General features: G+C 45.3%; 1 protein-coding gene across 5 annotated transcripts in view; it reads right to left on the reverse strand.

Moving 5' to 3' along the window:
- Positions 1 to 19,621, reverse strand: part of LOC144720929 (R3H domain-containing protein 1-like) — a 60,773-nt gene extending 41,152 nt beyond the window's left edge. For 2 of the 5 annotated variants that reach the window (XM_078598106.1, XM_078598102.1), the window contains exons 1-3: positions 18,804 to 19,621; positions 17,716 to 17,790; positions 2,932 to 3,039 (exon numbers count right to left, since the gene is read on the reverse strand). The gene's annotated coding sequence lies outside the window, so the exon portion shown is untranslated. Of the gene's footprint in view, positions 1 to 2,931; positions 4,911 to 17,715; positions 17,791 to 18,803 lie in introns of those variants that run through there. The other 3 variants (XM_078598105.1, XM_078598104.1, XM_078598103.1) reach the window with 3 other exon arrangements.
- Positions 19,622 to 22,385: the final 2,764 nt, after the last annotated feature.

Genomic DNA, 22,385 nt, shown 5'->3' on the forward strand with positions numbered 1-22,385 from the left:
AGGCACCCGCGTGTCTGAAGCGTGCCCAGCCTTCGCCCCATGTTGCAGCCGCTGAACGGCACAATTTATTCACCGTAAACACGCATTTCGATTTTAATTAAACAAGAACTGACAAAACTGTAATAATCGCTGACAGTCAACCATCTGAAAATAGAATAGGGGTGTTCAGCAATGCTCTCGCTGTAAAATGCATTTACAAGCAGTTGGGCGATGCAAAACGAATGTAAACGCAATTCAGATCTAATAACAAATATAAATTCGGCAACACAGAGGGGAAACATTTTCCAACAAGTGATTTGCATTACAGACTTCAAAAGTAAAATTACCTCATCAACGCTCCACGCGAATATAAGACCATCAAAGAGGTTACCAAATATTCACGTGACTTGCGCAACACATTTTGCGGTGCACAAAAAATATTTCATTCGCCCGCAGCACCGCTGCGATTGCCCTCGCTCGCCGTGACTAAATTACCACGAAACGAGAGTCTCTCTCCTCTTTAGCGCTGGTGTTTTTCCTCCAACGTCAGAAGCACAGTGTCTCGGGTTGATGTCGCCTCATCGTTGTGCCGGCAAGCAGCACGACAGTCCGGGAAATGTCAGGCGCACGGCATCGACGCACGCCCGCACACTCGCTCCCCGCAAATCCAAAGCCCTCTCAACGAAAAACGGACCACGTCCGAGCCAAACCACAACACGGCGTGCAACAACGCAGGGACATGCCGGCTGACACCAGCTCCAAATATCCAGCCGCTGTTCTTATCTACAAGCGTGACACACAATACGTGGAGTCGGCTTCAAGGCGGGTTTAACCAGCGTAGCTGCGACACGTGAGTGTGTGAACCACGCTGCAGTGTCACCGAATGATAAAACGTATGGACACATTCCAGAGGGATGGGCAACATTTTTTTGAGGCAGATGCGATGAAAAAAAAGTTGCCCCAGCCTAAGCCTGAGCTTATTTCCGAACCCATTTATGTAATAAACATTGTAACATCACAGAAAAAAAAGCACATTGCCAGACCTCAAGGCCGTTCCCATAACCCCCAATACTCCCAATCCCTCCATCGGCTCCCAATCCAGTTTCACATCAAATTTAAGATTGCTCTCACCATTTATTAATATGATGACGGACGCTAGTGTTGCTTCCGAAACGTCGCGATTTAATTTATTTGTTATTTTATACCTATGTGACTTTACCGAAAGAACCAAAGAGTATGGATCATTGCAGTCACGAAAACTTCAGATATAAATTCTCTATAGGCTCGCTCACAACCTACCTCTTCCCTTCCCATCTCGCTTTACTGACTCGCCTTCACGTTCTTTCCGATCTCTCCTCAGCCCAAGGCCTCCTGGTCCAAGCCCCAAGCCAACCGCGGCTTGGTTCTCTCCTGCCTATGCCCATCTCTTCCCCTCTAGATTATATTTAGTTCGTATACTGTATAGAGACTACCATCTGTACGATACGCGTGCCACACTGTTTTTGTAGAGCGTCTTGAGATGTATAGAGATGCAGTATAAACCCGAATGGTACTGTACAGGCAGACCTCGCCGAATGTGGGGTGTTGCATTCCTGGAAAATGGCATGTTGGGAAAAACCGCATTCGACAAATAATACACCTTATGGGAATAACAGGATTGCATACCTGGGTCCAAAATGACTACCCCCTCCCTATTGTTTAACTAATTCTACATCATTTCCACCCTTGCTATTATAAATTTCCTGTGTGTACACGCTTTATTCTTCACCCCCACCCCCCATCTCCATTACTCATCCCACAACGTGGCACTCACGGCCAATGACGGCCCCTGACACTGAATTCCCAGCCTGACGCTCGCCCCTAACACTTGTCACCTGAACGTTAATGATTCGCCACCGAGGCGTCCATATGACGAACGGCCTCAACAAGTTGACGGCTAGATGCATGCTGCAAGGTGTGAACATTTGCATTGTGCGTGTTAAGTTTGTTACATTACAACATAAAAAAAATATGCAAAAGAACTCACAAAAACATGTGGTAAAGAGTTTTCAAAGTCGATTAATTAACACCTTCCAATGGATGCAGCACTCCCGGCACAAATTTTCGACGGGGAGATGAAAATGTTAGCGTCAAACCGCATATTGCCAAAACATCGCCCCTTGTGTTCCAGAAAACAGACCTCATGAGGTAAAACGTGAATAGCCGGAAGACGCTTTCAATAAAGCCACATTGGGCCAAGTTTGTCCTGTAATATGGTGATCGCCAAAAAAAATATCTTGTGAATTTTCTAAATATTTTAAATGACCACTGGGTAGGCTGATGTGGCAATGATGATAGCTGATGTTTAACCACAGCTTGCCTGATTTTTTACATCTTTGAAATGTAAATAATTTCAAGCGATGTTGCACAGCGAAAAACCCCCAATTAAGTTAGGATTTTTTTGTTGTTGCAAACCCTTCTCACCAAGTTACAGTGTTTGTTTTGTGACGTTATGAGGTTACTGCACAAGTCTGAATCCAACAGAATCGTGTACAGGTAGGAAACCACACTCCCTGGCTTGCCTGCCTGGAGCTTGCTGGGCCGATTATATATATTTAAAAAAATTCTGGATGCAAAATATCCCTCACATCACAGACAAACCGACTCCATTGGAAACCTATTCACAAGACAGCCATGACGGGCACATCAGTGGAAAATATTAAGTCGCCCCCAACAAACCGACGACCTACGCTTCAAAATAAAAAATCACAAAGCAGGCGCACGCACATCAACGAATGCATTTCCGCAAGATTTGTCTTGACGCGCGTCCTTTCCCACCGTGGTTGCACATGACTGACCTGCAGCAAACGCATCAACCACACGTCGTTCACACCTGCACTGCCGACGGTAGCATTTTCAGTCATCGTTCAAAACTCGGCCGGCGCACACGAAGGTCACTCGCTATTCGCCTACCTGGTCGGGGCAAGGTGCGGTTGCAGCGGCAGCAGTGCCGGAGGCGTGAGGTTCGTCGTGGCTTAGAGACGACGGCGCCGAGACAACGTTCGCTGTTGTGTGCAACACCTGCAGAGGCAACGCCGCGCCGGGCAAATGCACAAATCCCACACCACGTGGCACATTTTACAGAGGCGGTCCCACAGAGGTCACCGATACAGCCACAACGCAGCAGGGGGAGCAGGCAGCAACGGAAAATAAACAAATGAGGTGTGGGTCATGAAGGTTAGGTGAGCATAAAATATTACAACGAAACATGTTTTTTTTTATTCTAGACTGGCTCTCAGTCTTACGGAACAGAACAAATTCCAAGATAATAGCAAAAAATTATTAAAAATACAGCTGGAAAAAAAGATCAAAGATTTAACAAAACATCATCCTGCCAGTAATGGCTTCTCAAAATAATTGGCATTAGAAAAAAATAACCAAATCATATTTATTTTAATATTCTAATTCTTCAAAGAGCGCAGTCCGCCTATGAGAGTAAAGGTAACAGCAGAGAAGAGCCGGCGGTGAACACAGCGCACAAGTGGCGGGGGATCAAAACAGCAGTGTCGACACATGCACGCACGCCGACAGCCCTCTCCCTCCTTCCTGTTCTCCCTCCCTCGCTCCTCCCTCGCTCCTCCCTCTCCCCTCTCCTCATCCAGCCCTTCTCTCTATCGTCTCTCTGTCCCCTTCTCTTCTCTCATCCCCATCATCCCTATCCTCTCCTTCCTTCATCTCCTCTCTCTTTCCCATCCCAATCCTGTCTTCCATCCCTCTCCTCCTTGTCCTAACCCCATCCTTTCCTCTCTATCCTCCCTCTTGCTCCCCCCTCCTCATTCCTGTCCTCCCTCTCTCTTCCCTTTCCTCTCCTCCCTGTAATCCCCTCTTCTTTGCTCCCCCTACCCACCCTCTCCTCCCTCACAATTCCTCTGCTCTCTTGGAGACAGCTGTCGACGAGTGCGTGCGGCTGTCAGACACAGCACCCTATCTGCCGTCAGCTATCGGAGGCTCTGAGCGGCGTCACCTCCACTTGAGGGAGCCATTCACATTGACAGGACAGACCCGAGAACATTGAAGCCGTCCGACAATTAATTACATGCTCATGCACGCTGCGGACACACACACACATGCACATTTTATTTATAATGAACTATTCACCTAATTGATGCATAAAAATATATATATTAAATAAATTGACACGCTATATAATGCAAAATAAGATGCCGTGTGTATGTGAAATTAATTTATTTAAAATGTTAATGTAACACAGAGTTCTCTCTCCAATATAAACAGATTCCCCCCCCCCACCCTCCATCATTTTAAAAATGATTCTATAAACACACGCATACATATATGCACACATAACCATGCCTGAATATACAGACCGTAAAATGTAAAAAATACCACTTACCCAGCCATATTTTTGCAGAATACCTTCCCAATAAAAAAATAGGAAATGAGAAATTGATCAAAAAATAGACAAATGACGGTGGCACAACTAAAATTAAAACACGCCGCCACATACACAAGTGAATGCGCGTTGGAGCTTCCGAGGCGGAAGGTGGTGGCTACATTCTGGATGCGCAGAGGCAAGCGACCCGGACTACAAATCTCAAGCTATGAATGGAGCCGGCGCGTGAACGGTGTGGGGGCTTTTTTTTACTGAATGGAAGATGGCCCATGAATGAACAAGACCGCATCACACACCGCCGGCATGTATCACGGGGCTCTCTCCGCTTCCCATTTGCATGCTGAGAGGATGCGGCGCTTTTATTTTTATTATTACTGCTACTATTATTATTTCAAGCGGCAAAAAAAATATAGAAGGGCACTTATCCTGCGGATGCCTGCGTGGAGCTGCGTGCCTTATGTGCGCACGTGTGTGCTCGTTTCGTTCACGCACACAGCAGTCCAACACACAATTTTGCCACCATTTGAATCCCTGCCATGATCTTGTTTCCTACAAAATTACAGAGCATCCCATGCCGGAGATTTTCTATAAAATTAAATACCCCTTCCCCTCCCTCCCCACTCTCCCTCCCTCCCCAACGCTGTCGGCGTGCTTATAAGTGTGCATTTTACTGCATCCATGGCAGCTCAGAATCATGACTACATTTGTTTTATTGTTTCACGTTTTAAGTTGTACAATTGTATATACAACCAGGTCTATGATAGGAATATGTATCCGGTTCAAGCTGTGTTTTGTACAGCTGAGATTTGCTTCCACGTACGTGTCAGATAGGATTGTTTTTACAACGACACCTACAAAAGGGATGGATGATTTACAGTGAAAAAAAAACGTTGAATGCAAATACAGGAAATGTCCACCACTGTATCCTGTTAAGGCTTAGTGATGTAATGGCAAGCAGAAAACCAATCTATGTAAACATGCTCGCTTCAGGATGTTATTTACCAGACGACCAATGTATCCAAGTCTTTAAAAATGTACAACAGTGAACAACAGCAGCCAGTCGTACAAAAAAAAGCCACCAAGTAAAAACGGTTTAATTTATTTCAATTAAATCATCGCTGCTCACTGATGCCGCATCTGATTAATTCGCCACTTAAACGCGCGGCTTGCTACCAACAGCTGCACGTCCCCGCACAATTTATGCTTCTACAATGCAATTCGCGGGAACACAAATTTTAATCAATAACCTATCCGAAATAATGAACCATAATTTAGCGATCGTATTTACAAACTGCTGTTATCAAATAATTATTTCAAAGGGGGTGGTGGTGGTGGTAGTGATGGAGGGGGCAGGGGTGCACGCATGTAGACTTGCAAGCAAGCAAAAGAGTAGAAAAGCCACTCGATATTTTCCCCGTGATGAATGGTCTCATATTGGGGGAACGTACACGTTCCTATTTGATTGTGTTAGCATGGGAGGTGGGGGCGATGACTCACGCACGCCCACTCGCGCCCGCACTCCTCCGCACGCCCAGGATCTGTCGACAGCATCGCGGGGAGCGCATCACCCGGCAACGGGAGGCGACAACCACCGTCACTGGGGTCAGCGCTTGCCACCGGAACCCGCCGATTCTTATGCCCTTTGTCATTAATACAAGAACGGCAAGACGGTGATCCCAACACCTCAATATGGGAGGGGAAGTGGCTGGAAGGGGCGCACCCCCCCCTCCTCCTCCTAGCCCCTCACACATTTTATATTCTTCTATAGTCGAGTCAGAAAATGTTGGAACAATACAAAATTAGTACAATTAAGTAATGAGAGTTGCGGCCTTTTCCCATACATTGCGGTCAAAGGTAGAGTGATATACCTGAACTGGTCTCTACTAAACTACCAGGTAAGGCCCACTGAGCTATGTAGCTCTTTTTCAGAATCGACCTTGCCACAAATGATAGCTCAACGAAAAGTGGCTTATCACGTGGAAATGTATTGCAGCTAAGTACTCGGAACGCTTGTTTCTAAATGTGGAGGGGAAAACTGGAGGACCGGGAGAACAATTCACGTGACCACGGGGAGAAAATCCAAACTCTAAGTAAAAAAGGTGTCACAGGGTCGGGATCGAACCGACGACCTCCTGTATACCTGGCGAGGTAGTTAACATCTCACCACCGTGGCACCCAATTCTAAAGTCTGCTTCACCAACGAGCGTGGGGTATGGTCAAACAACCACCATTTGACTGTGCCGGCATGGGAAGGCCTTCAGCAGCGTATCGGCAAAGGGCTGTACATACTCATTATTATGAGTCATGCTGTGAGTGCAGAATTCATGATGGACAAATGCAGATCGGATTGTTTACTCGTTCTCTTGAGTGTTTAACATTTATGTAAAGTTGGTTGAACATTGGGGTGCTGGCAGGGTTCGAAGAAAATGCAACCCAATACTCAAACATCTCTTATTTTGAGATATGTACCAAAGTTACATGCCGGGCAATTGGGCTGACCTTTGAAGATTCGTTAATATGAAAATTTTAGTTCACTGTTACAGTCACAAATTGCATACAGCACCTACTATTTAATTATTGTGTATGACAGCAATATATTCAAGAGCTAAATGCCGATGTCGAGGTCTGCTCGCAACGAAAGGGTTTGAAGAAATAATTTGTGTCATTTTGCTATTCCTCCACTGAAGGAGAGAACACTACGTTGGTTCATTAAACGGTCCATGGTTTGGGAAGTTATGTGGGCTAGTCGCACTTGTGGTACTTACTCAAGTGAGGTAATAATGCTGTCTTCGCTTGAGGTGAAGTGAAGTTCAGTGCCATTTTTAAGTCAGATCAAATATGCAGATTCGTTCGACTGTAGGAGGTTTCTCAAGGGGCATTTATATTGAAAGGGACCCTTGCAACAAAGCCATATTCATGGCCCATCCCGTTGAAAGTGGCAAAATGATAGAGCCAGAATCAGCTCCCCCCCAGAGACCACTAGCTTCATAAACGTTGACAACCCGACAAGCGAGATGATGGTTTAAGCTCTGAGCCACTCCACCACTGATATTGAAAAATGCCCAGCATTTGTCTAATCAGTGCAATTTGATCTCAATGGCCTGTTGCACAGACATCATATTCAACTCTGAATTCTTTGCAACAGAGGCGCAGGTTGAAGGCAATCTGTGCTACACTCAGCAGTGGATTTATGAAGAATACCTCTTCATCAAAGTACTATTAGGTAGAATTAAACTGCAGCGTTCATTAAAATGTAAGAGATTTCACTGTAAACGGTATCATTTGTGTTAAGTTATTGGAAATCGCATGTAGAGTCAACTCTCTGTCAGGGGTAAATGGGAGGGAGGAGCAGCCCAGATTTAACAAAAACACGGATAACGCAAAACATACGATAATTGAAACCCATATTCATTGTTCCCCTGTGTTTGTGTGGACATGTTTGTGGTCATGTGGGCACGGAGTCAACAGTAAGGAGCAACTAATAATGAAGCATATTCTCATGTATATATTTAATTAATTGGTTAATTAGCCACCCGGATAATCCACCCATGGATAATTGTCGTTAACTAGTAACCATCGGGCGGGCTTTCCTCACATTCTAGCGGCATAAGTGTCATACTCCATGGGAGGCAAATTACGAAACCAATTTACAATTTGAGTGAAACAATCAATCTCTTCACTGTAATTTATGGGGGCCCAAATAAAAAAAACAAGCATTAATTTATTCGTTTGCCGCTTTCTACATAGGCATGGCCTCGCCAGCATACATACAACAATTACGCTTTCGTGCCCTTCTTCAAAAATATTAGATTTACACCAGCCACTTAACCACGACTCCCTGCATTGCATATTGCTCACTTGGTGAGCATATTGACGAGCTGGAATGCATCACACCAAACAGTTGCAGTGTACACATTTAAGCTCACAGCAGCTGCATTTGAAGCGACAAGACCACCTCTTTCTACCTGCCACCTTATCAGTGACAAAACGCTCTCCTGGTGATGCACGTGGCAGCAGCGGTATACATAAGCAGGAGGTTAGAGGCCTCCACCCACTCACGGCGAGACTATCACATTGTCTGCCGAAAGAGCGATCCTCTCAGCAGCCATGCGAAGGAAACGTAAAGGCAGCCTGTGCTGCCTTGGCTGAGCGACAGTGATGTATTCCAGCTCTGAATATGATGGCGGCCCCCCACTCTACCATCAACCTCTCAATCAAATGTGTATTGGCACTGGCTGCCCAAACTGAATGTGTTGTATGCTAGACAGAGGGGGGGGGGGGATATATGATGTATACACGGTCCTTCCTATTTGATGCTGCAATATATAGCAAAGCCGACTTTCGAAAAAAGTCTGCATTATAAATACAGATGATGATAAAAGAGATTTAACTTCTTAAAATATATAAAGAGTCCTGAGTCACGAATAATCATGCTGTGGGGATTAGAAGTAGGGAAGTAGTTAAAGATATGCAATGTGAACCCGGTGACCTCAGTTTTATTTCCAGCCACGGCTAGCGTAAGTGGCCAGTGAGATGTTAACCGGTTCTGGGAGTCCCCTTCACCAGCTCGTACTAACCAGCAGCGGTAATTACGGTCAAACAACCCGCATGGCCATCACAGTGCAGAGATGCCTTCATCCGATAGTGGCTTGACAAAGAGCTGTATGTATGACGAAAGAAAAAGTCACATTTATTTATTATTCTTATCATTAATCATGCTGCAAGAGCATCATTTATTCATTGAAACAACAGTGCGAGGAGAAGACATTCACAAAATAAATAAATCAGTATACAGCACATTCCCACAGCCAAATTTGAGCCATAGAGTCAGTGCAAATATCATGAGTTTTTTTTACTTGCAGTCCTGGAATTTTCATACAAATCTGTGAGTTCTGTGAATGACATATATATATCTGCGCAAGTAAATCAAACATCACAATAGGTAAAGAAGGGTCCCTTCAAAAACATGTAGATCTAAACTTGTAAATACATACATAGGTCGTGCATCAGACTGTCTGATACAAGTTTGAAGCTTCTTCATGAGAAAAAAGACTTGAAAGTTATGGAAAGACATACCACCAAAGTGCTGGCATGACATTTCTTTGATTGACAACTCATCGCAGTGTACTGGAGTGGCATCACAGAAATGTCATTCGGGTGTTAAAATGCCAAGTTTGGCCATAAAACCTATTTTTTTTGTTCGCATGAACGAATTTCCAAAATGGCCAAATGAGGACAGACAATAATGTAAAAAAGTCATTTTGTTGCATCACATCGGATCATGGGTATGCATTTATGCATCGACGAATATTGATTATTAAGCTCAAAGTACATGCATTCAATTTCATATATGTCAGAATTCATGTTTTTAGATTTGCATACGTTGCCTATAAATGTGTTCATGCCAACCTTTCAGCCACTGGAGGTGCTACCATATGCCACGCGTATTGCATAGAAAAAGATAGAGACAATACATTGACATTGGGAGTACATTTTTCAACACTAATGACCAAAAAAATTTCGCAGATTAATTAAATCTCTCCGTGTGAAAATTCAATCCAGTTAACATATTTCTTGGTTGACTGATATTTGTTTATTTGAATCGTGTCTTCATGCAATGCTAATGTACTAAACACATTGCTTGGTTAACTTACTATGGACATAACTTGTATTCTGAATTTCACTGTAAATATAGTTACGAATCATTACATCACGAGGACATTGGAAAGGGCGTCAGCTGACTTTGTCAAAATGCAAAAAAGCAGCTTTCGCACAATGAAAATGGCTCCTGTTTTGGCGAACACTTTTGGCGAAGGAAATTGACTGCAAAATGTTACTGTGGGGTCGGGGCAACACCAGTAACCTCTTACAATGGAACATTGGAAAAATATGTATCTTTCAAGAAAAAAAAACACGCATTTCTTTCATGGTATAACCCTTGGACAGCAAGCGTGTCATTGGCACATCTTGCACTGGTAGGAACCTCCTGGTTCCACCAGCCCACAGGGGATTATTGTGTCCGTCCGTCGTGCATCCAAAAATGGGAGGGGTGGGGCTGGGTGGAGAGGGAAGGGTGGGAAGGGGCTGGGTGGGGAGGGAGGGTCTGGGTGGGGAGGGGAGGGTGGGGAGGGGCTGGGTGGGGAGGGTGGGGCTGGGCGGGGAGGGTGGGGAGGGGCTGGGTGGGGAGGGTGGGGCTGGGTGGGGGGTGGGAGGGGTGGGGCTGGGTGGGGAGGGACTGGTCACCCCGTGGTGCCCTTATAAAACTCAACGTTTAACCTACTCACGCTGGCATGTGCCCACCCTCACAGTCGGACATATTTGCGGAATACACCACGCCGCCGTTGACCCTGGCCAATGACCGAGCAACCCAACGTTCCTACCAGCTCCCTCCACAGGAATGTGTTTAATCCTGGTTAAATTGTAGATGGTCCCAATTAAAGCTCTCAACATGAGCAATACAAAAGCAATAACTTGGAGAATTAAGGATAGTTTTTATTATTTGTGGTTTGAACAATCAGTGTAAATACAATATTAATTAACGGAGTATGTCTTAATTTGACAATGTTTTTCAAATTGTAATAAACACCATGTGTAATATATAACCTTATACACTGTTAAGTTATTAACAGAACCTCATTTTGCAATACTTTTTTTCTGATTTACTTTGTCTTTTCCCTGCAAATGTATGCCCGATTGTGCTATCAGCATCTCATCACGAGACAAAGAATACATTCAGAAGTCTCTCAGAGCAGTGCATAATCCCACGTCAGAAAACCGTTTTTGAGAGGGGATACCTCTTCAAGAAACCTTTTATCCACACTGGAAGAGAGCACGTCCCCCACGTGCCCCTGCCACGGAAAAAAATGTTCGGCCGCATGACAGACAAACAGATTATTTTATTTGTCAGAGCTGATATTTAGGTAAACTGAGTGCAAAAAACAACTGATTTCATGTGATCGTATTTTACTGCAAACATTGGTGGCAGGACTGCGACCATGAAGTCAAAACACTTGAGAACCCGATGTAATTATGTGATGCTGCCAAGATTTAAACCCCGAATCGCAGCAGTGCCAGCGCTCTGACCTCCGAGCCACCCGGCCACCTCATCACATGTGTCAGCGAGTTTCCAGAAGTCATTTTAGGTTCGTATCAACAACCTATAACACGGTAAATGAACACCGTTACTGGAAGACTCCCTGAGCCCCCATTAAAAACAGAAGGGGCGATACTAAAATTGTAGCTATGATAGCAACAAAGGGTAAGGGAAAGGACAGTATTCTCACAAGAAGCATACTGCCTCTGGGAGCAGTAAATAATTGATCCATTTTCCTTTTGGCCACTTACTTCTGTGCAGATGTCTAAATGGCTTAAACTGCCCAGATTAATGTGAACACTGTTATAACAATGCAATTCATACAAAGCATAAATAAACTTTCCATGCTGCATTAAAAAAAATATGTGCACGCACAATGATATCTCAGCCATATCAAGATAAATGGGGCAATATATTAAATTCAAGACCAATTACAGAATGATACCACCACACAATTGCAAACCTGTGAACATTTTCCAACCTAATTTATTTCATTGCTTAAACAACACCAAGCCACTTCAAAGCAATGATCATAGTCCAGAAACGGAACGTATTTTTCCGAATAAATTTCACTCAAAATATTAAATAAATAAAATAAAAACCCGCAATCACCAGCAGCTCCTGCAAGCGCCTTCACTCATCCTCTCATCTCAGGCACATGGCTCGCAGGCTCAGTGCCGGGCGCAAGCAGACCGGCCTCCCCTGGGCAGCTTTATGGCACGCGCAGCAAGCGAGCGGCTAAAAATAACTCGAGCAGCCAGGAAGCCGCGTGCGTGCAGACCAAACGTGCAGCGAGCGCGGCGTGCAACTCGTGCAGGAGGACGCCCGCTGGCTGGCTGGCTTACTATATTCTTAGGTTTTTTTCGGTAAAGTCACGTCGGTAAAAATTTTAAATTAATAAAAGTAAAATAAAAATAAAATAAAAATCACGACGTTTCGGAGGCAACACAAGCTTCCGTCTTCAGGTGGAACCGTCACAGCACGATAGCTGTATCTCACTTGATACAGCTATCGAAAGCTTCAAATCTAGAATGGCTGCCTTACCTCCAGCGCCACGCCGCGGTGCTCGGTCCGGAGCATCGCAGCACCGAACGGACCAGTGGAGATGAGAAAAATGCCCCATATAGTTCTTACGGTAACAAACATCATGTAGAAGGATTCCTGCACGAGTGGATTTAAGTTTAGAGAAAATTCTGCACGTAATGTTTGCTGCGGATGCAAAAGCCAACGCTTCTGATGGGCTCCGTTCCGTGGCTTGACGGCGTTTTCTAGTTCACGTTGCCAATTACACGAGGAGATCGGCGAGAGTGGCTGGCCGCATTTCGGGCACTCACCAGGTCACTGCAGTAGCCGTACCACCACTGGCCCACTCACCAAACCTCGACATGCACATATAAACCTTGCCAATCAACTCCCTCCCCCTCCACCACCCCCCATACGAAAAAAGACGGCCGTGTTTTTATCGCGGGGTCGCCACGCCACGATCGCCTGCCTGTGCGGCTCAAATTAAGGGCCGGCTCGTAGGAGACACCCTGATAGCTCAGGGATTGCACACTACAGCTGTGCTCGTGCGCTGGTGCGGCGACAGAGGCTGGGACGACGCCTCTCCTGCATACAGCAGCAGCGCTCGCTGCCATGCTAATTGGCTCTATTTTAGGAACGCTCCGTGAGTAGACTCAGAAAAGGCTTTACACGGGAGCAGAATGATAATAAATCAATCAGCGGCTGATTAATGTCTCAATCGCAAGTGTAATTTCACATTGCTTCTGCAATCGTCCTGTTTCGTTTGCATGGACATATATTTCAGGGAAGGTAGAAATGTCTTAATTTGTCCTCTTTAATTATGCCTGGATTTCATTTTGAGTTAATTTTACGTGGTTAAAAGTCGAAGCAAAACAGCAGATTTCAAGACGTAAGTGTTGCATTTTAATTTATAATTGTAAAATATAAGACTCGAAAAGGTACTTAAGCAAACTTGATAATTAGGGATACTTTAGATTATATTTTCCTGCAAGCGGTCATAATATAATACAGTATTTTGTTCAGTTCATAATACACGAGTTTATTTTTAAGATGCCTATGACCAAAGCAGCAGCAAAGTATAGGACATGAATTGGTGACCACCAAGCATCAAGAAACAGGTGGTCAAGACTGCTGTAAGCTTATGTTGTCAGCAGAAGGCAGTGCATCACAATCAATTGGTGAAGTGTGGTCAAATAACCACAGTTTACAATCATAAAAAAAAGTAAACATGTAACTACAATCCAAATTTATCAGCTACAGATCTTTTAACAAGCAACACTTATAAATGTTCACATAGAGATAAATAATGCCGTTTATTAATCAAACAATTGCCATGGATAATACATATTTAATCACGTTAATTTAATTTTGTATTGATTATATCCTAAAGGTGTCCGTCTTAAAACTGAAAACAAAATGATGGCAACCAGCTCTAATTAAACTAAATCCCATTCCGGCATAATTGGTGGTAACATATTCAATAAAGTAATCCAGAGCTAACACCAAATACTCTTCTCTGCTTTTTGCATTTCAATTCTGCACCAATTTCTATTATAACAGGATTTATTTTTTTGCATTACTTACAAACTCAATCTTTTTCAACAAACGAGGATGAACCAAAAATAGCAATGTTACTGACAGATAGATTGATGTGCATAGCAACAGCAACATCAATGCAACTATTGCGACATCACTCCCCCGTGACAGAACCAACAGAACTCAAAGCGCCAATCAGGCCATGCCGTATAACACAACCAAAATTGTAACACGACATAGAAATTGTTCACGCAAAATCCAATTAGGCAATATTGGCACATCCTCAAATTCACTGCTTTTGTCTGTCAATCATTTACCAGTGGTTATCCAGTCAGCTCCTCGCGTTTTGGAAACCAAGTGACGTGGGTTGCTGTTGCCACCACGTTTTGCGAAGAAGCTGCCTCGTCTACAGCAATTCTCCAGTGCTTCCAAACGCTGCCCTTTGGATGTGTGCATGAGTGCATGTGCACGCACGTGTGCGTTGGTGCACACGTGCGCGCGAATGCGTGTGTGGGCATGTATGCGTGTGAACACGTATGGGTTTGGTTTGTTGTCCTCCCCCGCACCTTCGATTAGCACGTTTGGCTTCGTAGGGCGCAAAAGAAGTTCAACATGTATACGTATGTGCGTATTTGTGCGGTGATGCTGCACGTCTGCAATCCAGCACGATGGATGCCGCGAGGGATGGTGGATCACACACATATTGCGAAACTCCTTTCCCAAGGGAGTCATAATAACATCCCATAGTTTGCCAGGAGAAGCCAGTACAGCAAGTGGACTATTCTCCATCTGCATGGGGAAAGAGTGTTGCTCCCTCGCAAGTGGGTTTTCTTTGGGTACTCAGGTTACTTGCCACTTGCATAAACACTCATTCATTGGCTGAAAACAGCTTTGAAAAATTCCAATGCAGCAGGACCCTCGTGAAAAAAAAGAGTCATTGGACTCAGCATGTCTTTCCAAAATAAATAAAAGTATTCATTGTTATATGTCCGTGTGCGCATGTGTTTGTGTGTACGCAAGTGTGTATGTGAGCCAGTATGCATGCGAGCCTGTGCGCATGTGTGCATGTGCAACTCGTTTGGACATGACGGCTGATAGCAAGAGCATCTGCGTCGCCGAACAACGGCCTCAATTGATGCACCCTATTTTAATGCCCTGTGCCACAATTAGGTATTTTGTCAGCTGCTGCCGTAACTTGTGCAGTGTAACGCACTTCAGGGACAGCAGCGTGTTTCTTAGTTTTATCATTCCACTGCTGGCTGGATGCTTCCCCACACCATGTTGATTGTGAAGGTTTGTTTGACTAAACTTTAACAGGTGGGTCAGTGCGGGTTGGTGAATTGGGGAAGGGTGGGAGGGGGTAAGACCAGTTCATCTCTCACCCGCCAATGATGTTAGCCATGGGGTTGTCACGCAACCCCACAGCCGCACGTACTGTGTAAAATACTTGTTTTATAGGAGGAAAATGGTGCTCTACAATATCGCCAAAGCTCATTATGCAGTAGACACCCTCATTTAAATCTGAGTGCTAGATGAAAATTGACAACGTCAAATTGAGTACCGAGAACTTACCATGCCAGTAAAACCATGGCACATGTTGATTACCAAGTAATCCGTCCAAGTGCTCAAATTCCATTCAAACAACTTGCAATGGGTTAAGGATCTTATATTGCACCTTTACTAGAAAGAAAAAAACAGCTGGCTATTTGTAGCTGCGGCATCACCACATCAAATGGAAGGCACAATACCAGCCCAAGAGCTTAACGACTCACTGTACCTAGTAACTGTCAACTGCACACATGGCTATCAGATATCATATTCACATTCCGACCATACCGCATACAATGTGGCACGAGCCATATAAAATAACTCAGGATTTGAAAAGAAAAAGGTCAATAGTGTTAATGAGACGTAAAACAGCACAAAGTCACAAAAAAATGCCCTTTTATGCATTGCTTGCGTGTCATCAAATCAAGCGAGATGCACCCAATCGTGTCAGATATTGGAAGTTAAGCAGGTTTGAATCTACTAATGTGTTTGGATGCGCCACTGTGGATCTACGTGTTGGACAGCAGCGGGCTGTAAAACCATTGTCGTGCTGCAATTCCACATTCACACATCCATGCTTCCCCATCTTCACCAAACCGGACTGAATCAGTGTGATGCAGTTTGGTAAAATAACCTCCACGACCAACATGGTATGGGGAGGCCCCTCACCCAGTAGCGGATACTTAAGATGGCCAGGGTGACTGTGTTGTACTCTGGGCCATCATGGTGGTAGTTGTTGGCAGGCGGATGTATAAATTTCGATTTAAAGCTTTCGTGACTGCAGGGATTCATATTCTTGGTTCTTTCGATAAAGTCACGTAGAAGGGAAATAATAAAATAATAAAAAATAAAACATAATAAAAAATAGGCTGATGTATAGTTTGGTGAAGTACGGTACTCGGCAATTCTTGTAAATGGACACAGGACTTTCCACCATTTCTATTTTTGTTTAGTTTGCTCCTATAATCCAATGGGGATGCGTGGGCAAGCCATTCATTAAGCCGAGTACGGAAAGCTGGAAATAAAGATCAATTAGCCACTTCAGCTGCCAGCGCTTGCGGCGCCTAACATCATTTCTCGCATATTTGTACATTTTAAGAGAAAAAAAACATCACAGCAACCTCCTGGCGCTGGCTCCAGCTCAGTAGACAAGAAGATATGTCACAAAAAGCAATACACGATGGAGCCCATAGGCAGCGTCTGCATGGCTGAATATTTATTTTTTGGAAACCAAATTAGAGTCAATGGGAGCTATTTTAACAATTCAATGAGGCAGCATCCTTATAATGACAATGCTTTTTCAATAACATTTCCACTGCGCAGAATTTCCAGCATTTTTTCACTTTACAGTAGAGTGAGAAGGGAAAAAAAACACCAATGACTGTGGCACTCTGGTTCAGAAATGCAAATCAAATTTTGGTAAATTCTAAACCGTGTAGCACAGAATGCAACAATTCCATTGTAGTCCAGACTTAACCAAGACCAGGTTCTGTGCAATATTAAGCCTGCAGTACGTGTGTATTGCATCTTTAGAATAACTCAGCATAATTGTTACTATGTAATGTGCAAGTCGATCAAGCTGAATAATAAGTGTTGAAATATACGGCCTCCAGCAACAGCAACAACGGTTATGCTTCATCATCTGGAAATGCATCCAATGCACAGTAAATGTGAATTAACCTTTTGTATCTCTGCAGCCAGTGCTGAACTCCAGGTCGTGTGGGCCACGCACAATTTCACAACCAATCTTTACTATTCACCTGTAAATGTTTACTTGCATGCATGCATGCATGTTTTTTTTTATTATTGCCACGGGAAGACTGCGTTTGACTGGTGAGGTCTAAAATCCCCATCCTTTAATTACGCACATCAATTATGGCATTTCCTCACATTAATAATGAATGCATTTTATTTTCTGCAATCAAATTTATGCGCAGGTGATGGAAGGTGATAGATAAATAAGTACATAGCACTTTCACAGCCAAAGGATATAAAATACAACTGATGAGCTGTGATACACACAGCGCTGCATATTTGAAATTACATGAATAAATGATCAGTGAGGCCCTCATCTAGTCTAACTTAACAGAGATGCAGATTTTCGGGGTAGATTTTTTACGTTAAAATCAGAATAAAACATCCTTACCGAATACAAGAACTCTGCACAGGCGCGAATTCCTTCTTGTAAATGAAATCAACACATCCAAGCCTTGACCACCAGCTAGGAAAAAGCAAACAAGCGTAATGAATAAGCTATTTAAAAATGTCAAACCTCAGCGTGACATGCAGCAATCAACCATGCGTGCAAAATATGTTTGCAATGGCACAAAAGGTTAAACAAAACCAACAATTTGAAGAAAACATGCAGCCACAATTCACAGCACTGGACATGTCACAATCCATGACAATGCAGATGCCACAAGTGGCCACAACCAATGCTAATGAAGGTGCCATAATGGAGATGAAAGAGGCCGTGCAAATATTGGTGGCAGGTCAAAATATTGCTCACGCTACTGTACGTAGCAAAAATTGTTGCAATGACGTACTGAAATAGCACTGAAGAGCCATAACCCATTGCAATTAAGGTTCCACCAGCCGTGCTGACACCTGAATTTAACAAGTCATAGCAATTAAAAGCTTATGTACACATGTGCACATATTAACTGACCAATACTTCACCATGCTGCTAAGCGCAGTTTGTGAAGACAGGGATAGTACTGTACTTTAAAGGCATTAGAGAAAAGTGAAATTGATTTAGCTACACTCCCCCTCTGCGGTTGAACGTGTACCCACGCCACAGCCTCTAACACCTGAGTTGTACATAGTGGTCCACCATCCAATCACTCTACAGTCTCATCCCTGCTTAGCTTTCTAGATATGACGAGTTGGGGTGTATTGATTGTCACGGGAGAAAATATCATCAAAACCCACTGTAATGTAGGTGCCGTAAATGAAATTTAAATTCTAATGGCAGTGCAAAAAATATAGTCCATTGCAAAGGTGGTGCCACAAAGCCACTGAGCAATGAATGTCCCACAATCCAGAGCAATGTAAATTTCACAAGCCATTCCAGTACAATGAAAATGTCACAAGCCATGGTAGTGAATGTGCCAAAATTATAATGAAGATAACACAGGGCAGTGGCAATTATGATGCCACAACCCACTGGAAATGTCACAGACCACATAAATTAAGGTGACACTCAAGTTGCACCAATCATCATGCATCGCTTACCTGGACAAAAAAAAATCAGTCTTGCTCTACTGCTGCGCTTGAGGCTTCCTTCTGCCGTGGCTCGTGGTTGTGCTGCTGCTGATTGTTGCTGCTGCAATTGTTGTGGTGATTGAAACTGTTGTTGTGGTTGACCAACACCGCTATCGTGGCCGCTCACCCACCCCAACCGCCGCGGCTGTCGATTTCAGAGGAGCCCAGCCTGCACGCGGACACCACCAACCCAAACAACTCGCAATGGCAAGTCAAGCGTCGTCGTGGTGCTGTTGGTGGCCACGACGCGACACCAGCGCCGATGCGTCGCTGCTTCTTCTTCTGCTCCTCCTCCTCCCAGTCGGCGCTGTCACCATCGTCGTCAAAATCACCATCGTAGTAATTGTGCAGCAATAAACCAGCCCACCCCTCGTCACCTCACCACAAACCACCCACCCAACCTTACTCACCTACTAACCCCCTCCTCGCTGCTGGCTCTGCGTTACATAAGCCACCCCACCATCACCACCACCCCACTTTTACACGCAGCTCAGCCCGGCCACTCCAATCATTAATTGCCCCGCCATCCCTGCTGTCCACGGCTCTCTCTCTCTCTCCTGCTCGCTGCCTGCACTCCTCCACCCTCCCTCCCCCTCCTCTCCTCCACGGGGTCTCCTCCCTGGCTGTCTCCCCGCCGATTGCCCTGCTCAGCCCAGGTGGTGACCGGCGGCCCAAATGCCTCTCTCTGCTCGTGGGGTCGCCGGTTCAGCCGGCGGCGGTGGCAGCAACGGCGCACCAAGTGGCCCGGCGTGACGTCACCCGCGCCGATTGACAAACAAACCCCCGCTGCGGTGACGTCAGACGCCGCTCCGGTCGCGAGAGCCGTTTACAAGTTTTTGACGTCACGAGCGTTAGGACTGGCGTTCCGGAACGGTGCGGTGACGTCGCCGCAGCGAGAGGGGTTGTTCGAGCGTGTGGCGATGACGTCATAGTTGCGATGCGCGCGACGCCTTCGACGTCATGTAACGCAGATATTATTCCTTGTAAAAGATTTCAGTTTGGCGTTTTAACATCTTAACACCTGTTTTGTTGCCAGAAAAACAGGGGGAAAAAACCTGTTGAGTGGACCTCTGGTGAGGAAATCGATTCCATTACTATCGATTGCCCTGCTGTGAGTGACAATTTGATTGCCACGATTTATTTCAAGTCGATTGAAAAATGGTTTTCCCTGAGATTCAGGGTAAAAGGAACGGAAGTAATATGTTAAAATAAGAGAGAGACAGAGAGAACAAACGATAAACAATACAAACGAGAAAGCACGCGCACGACACAAAGAGACTCGATTATTGATTCAATTCTCGACCCAGATCAACCGTGGCAATTCAGTGAATTAATGAGATCGTGGTCGCATTCAAAGAAGCAATAACAATTTATACTTTTCAAACAACACCAGCAGCAAACACGCACGATAAATAAGGTGTCAAATGCCCTCGGCAGTTCCTGAAGAAGCGTATTCCAGTAAACACGCCAAGGTTGGGTCAACGTTGGCACCAACGTTATAATGTGGTTGGAAAACCATTTAATTGGCCCAACGTTTGCCCAACCTTGGCGTGCTCACTGGGATGTGGGTTACTCTTGGCTATCGCGTGAGCTGGCGTCGCTAAAATTCTGGGTATCAGACGCACACAATGGGTTCACAATCGCCGTGCAGTCGATAGTCCCAGCGCCGCCGTCATCGATGGCTGCATAAAACCCACACCTGCCAACCCCTTATCAGCGCCTACCTTACTAGACCAATTCAGACATTATTGGTCACCCCTTGGCCTTTTAAATCTCAACGTTCATCCTACAAAGTCCCATCACAAGGGAGAAACACAAACAAACAGACAAAAAATATATAATTCCTCGTCACAGCCATCTCCTAGACACACTTAAGCGGTTGTGCTTTTGCTACGTTGTCCCCACCTGAAGAAGGACGCTTGTGTTGCGCCCGAAAAGTCGTGATTTAATTTAATTGTTTCCATTTATTTTATTTAAATTTTTACCTACGTGACTTTATCGAAAAAAACAGAGTATAAAAAAATATGTTGCCCGTATTGAAACGGCTGTACGCCGTATGGACCTGAAACCTCAATTTCCCTGTACAAGTGGAGTGGATTCTTCAGACGCCGTAGACGGATAGTTGAGGCAAGACTTATTTATTATAAAACCAACCTGTTAACACAACACCTTATAATAGAAAGGGTAACGGCCCTTCCACCCGCTAGCTAAGGGGATACAATTCCCCACGGAACTCGCCCTCTTCCTAAGCTAGGGTCATGGGCTAGTCTGACCTGACCGCGCCAAGGTGCAGGTCTCGACCACTGGTTGCACGGACCCGGCCCTGACAAGGACTGCGGGCTCCGAGGCTCCAGGGTCACGCCAACTGGCTCAGTCTGCCCGGCCCTGACAAGGACTGCGGGTCAGACGAGTCCAGGGTCCGAGGCTGGCCAGCCTTCTGTCTTCACTGGTTCTTTCAGTCTTCGCTGGCAGCACTGCCCAGATCCTCTCGGGCTCCTGCCTTTTATACATCTCCCCACCGAGGGGCGGGGTTCTGTGGGATCCCAGGACACCCGCAGCCCCCACCCGTTGGGAGGGGCGCGGGGGATCCAAACACCCCACAGCCCCCTCCCCCCGGGAGGGGCCCCGGGGGATCCCAGGACACCCCCTCCCCCACGCCCCGGGCTAGGGATATCGTGATTGCCCCCTACAGGTAAGCAGTGGGTGCTAGCCGGAGATGGTGTACGTTCGTCCAATAACACCATTACACAAGTGTAGTGTTGAACATGGAGGCACACACTTGGCTTGGAGGCAATACGTTTATTGCACAGCTCCAACAGGGCTAACTACATAAACGTACAAATGCTAACTAGACCCCAGCAGGGTAACAAGATTACTTTAACAGGGTAACTACATAACCGAGTCAGTCAGTAACATTCTGACTGACCCATGATGCTGAGCGAAGACCGAAGATTGAAGAGACGTAGCACCGAGGGTTGATTCCAAAGAGCAGCCAAGAACGCTCTGGGGACTGCCCCTTTATGCTCCTGAGCGTGGCCTCGTTCTGCCTTCGGCCACGCCCCCTTCGAGACCTTTCCCGAAGGATCTCGACCAAGCATCACGTGTCCCTCAAGCACCCCTAGGGCCTACTTTACTAATTCTAGATTTGAAGCTTTCGTGACTGCAAGGATTCATACTCTTAGTTCTTTCGGTAAAGTCACGTAGGTAAAATTAATAAAAATAAAACAATAAAAATCACGACGTTTCGGAGGCAACACAAGCTTCCGTCTTCAGGTGAAACCGTCACAGCAAAATATCTGTACCTGTTCACCCAGACTACCATGTCCTGACTTGCCCTCTCTCATGCCGTCACCAGGACTATGCCCCTCTAGGTCCCGTTCGCATGCAGTACTCACTCTGGCCCCAGAGAGAGTGGTCCCAGACGCACAGTAGCACTCTTATGACAGTGCCTGGCGCTAACACCATAGTGACACCCTTAACGTCACTGCACAAGAATACGGATAACCCATATGGGTTGACAGGTATGAAAACCCCACATCAAGTCGGATCTAA

The sequence above is a fragment of the Lampetra planeri genome, chromosome 10 (genome assembly GCF_965212315.1).
Source record: "Lampetra planeri chromosome 10, kcLamPlan1.2.h2, whole genome shotgun sequence".
NCBI lineage: Eukaryota > Metazoa > Chordata > Hyperoartia > Petromyzontiformes > Petromyzontidae > Lampetra > Lampetra planeri.